The sequence below is a fragment of the Octopus bimaculoides genome, chromosome 16 (genome assembly GCF_001194135.2).
Source record: "Octopus bimaculoides isolate UCB-OBI-ISO-001 chromosome 16, ASM119413v2, whole genome shotgun sequence".
Lineage (NCBI taxonomy): Eukaryota > Metazoa > Mollusca > Cephalopoda > Octopoda > Octopodidae > Octopus > Octopus bimaculoides.
In genome coordinates this window covers 6,868,431-6,870,742 of record NC_068996.1, presented here as the reverse complement: position 1 = coordinate 6,870,742, position 2,312 = coordinate 6,868,431, and positions in this window count along the sequence as shown.

The window sequence follows — 2,312 nt, the reverse complement described above, 5'->3', positions numbered from 1 at the left end:
CTAACTCACAAAGAACTAACAGCAAACCAAATCAATATACTCTCCAAAGGGCTCAAGTTTACACCCACCCCACAACGCCCCAACTACAATGAAATGAAAGAAGACATCGCGGAATTCTGTAGAAAATAACGACTCACTGAGGAGCTATACGACAAATACAACGAGGACGAATCGTTGGTCTGAAATAGAAGTAACTACACCCCTTCAAAAGGTAAGAACAAAACTCTGGATCATTTCTGTGAACACATCTCGAATTACCCATATCAACATATGCACAAACAAAAATACAAACCAAACTTCAGCAAAAAAGAATGGGCTGAGATGAACAAATTAAAAGATGACAAAACAATAACAATCAAAGAGGCTGATAAAGGGAGTGCAGTTGTCTTAATGGACACGGTATTCTATATAACTCTAGTACTATCCATATTGGAAGACACAACATATTATGAAAAGGTCCAACACTACAGTCATCAGAAAATAAGGAGAGATCTAAAATCCATGGTAAACCTATATAGAGAAGGGCTCACCGACAAAGAATATGACTATATGACCAATTTCAAAAGTAAAACCAGTCAATTCTACGGTATTCCCAAGATACATAAGAGTGAGAAAATAAGTAACGCATGCAAGATAGCCACAGACATAATTATCAAAGTCCCTACTCCTAATGACCTCAAATTGAGACCCATAATAGCAGGTCCCGCATGCGAAACCCACGGCCTCAGTAACTTTTTAGATACCCTCTTAAAACCATTCCTCAAGCATGTCAAAAGCTATATAAGGAATGACCTGGATATGCTCAATCACCTTCCTGAAACAATAAACAAAAACACCCTACTAGTATCCTTCGATGTAGTCAACCTCTATTCCAATATCCTCCACAGCCTAGGAATAGAGGCAATTCAATTCTGGCTAGAGAATTACACCAACGAATCCCACATCGCATCAAAAAAGAATTCCTAATAGAAGGGTTGAAATTTATTTTGAAGAATAACTACTTCGTCTTCAAAGACAACTTCTATCGACAAAAATCGGGGACTGCGATGGGTACGAGAATGGCCCCCTCCTTTGCTAATCTAGTCATGGGATATCTAGAAATTAGTCTTTATCGTAAGGTTCTAGAAAAATACAGCAGCCCATTCTCCCTCTACATAGAAAATAACTGGAAGAGATACCTGGATGACTGTTTCATTCTTTGGCATGAAAGTATACAGAGACTTAAAGAATTCCAAGCACTTATAAATGGACTTGACGTAAACGTTCAATTCACGATGGAATATAGCCACCAACAACTTCCCTTCCTCGACATCCTCATTAAGAAATCTAACAACGTAATAGAAACAGATATATACTATAAGCCCACTGACTCCAAGCAATATCTACCATGCCACCCCAGACACACCAGAATGAATATCCCCTTCAACCTAGCAAAAAGGGTATTATTATAGTTTCTAATGCAAACATCAGAGACACACGACTACATGAACTAAAGGATACACTCATCACCAGGAACTACCCACCTTCACTAATTGACATATGCTTTCAACGTGTCCTTCAACTCAACATCCAGGAACTCAAACATCCCAAATTAAAGAAGGATTTACAACCAAAAGCCCTACCATACATCTCCACACACAACCCCCTTAACAATGAAGCCTTCGACACCATCCTTCAAAACATTCCCCTGCTCAAAAAGGACCACAGAATGAACTTAATCCTCCAAACACACACCATCATAAAAAGCAAGAGACAACCCAAATCTATGAAAAATCAGTAAAAAAACGCGGAAAACCTAACTGTGTGATGTGCCTCAATTTAATTGAGGGACCAGAGTTCTCCTTCGAACAGGGACAACGCTTCACAATGAAAAGCAACTTCACATGTGCTTCGGAGAACCTGATATATGCACTAACCTGCTCTGGGTGTCAAAGGCAATACATAAGCCAAACAAAAAAACAGTCTACGTAAAAGGATGGCTCTGCACAGATTCCAGATCAAAATTCCCCAAAACAGGAAAATAGCATTCAGCCAACACATTGACATTTGCACCAATAACAAAAATCCAAGCTTCAGAATTTTTCCCCTCTACCAATTCAGGGACGATACAACCTGTAGCCAATGAATTAGTAAAGAGACTCTCTTTATTACAAAATACAGACCCCTTTTGAAGCATCTACAACAAACGACATATCCACCATGGCCTTAGAATAACACAAACATACACGCAAATATTAAAAATGATACACTCAAGAGATTCCCAAGAATTCATTTAAAAACAGTCCCAATCACTGCTATAATCCATAATGAGC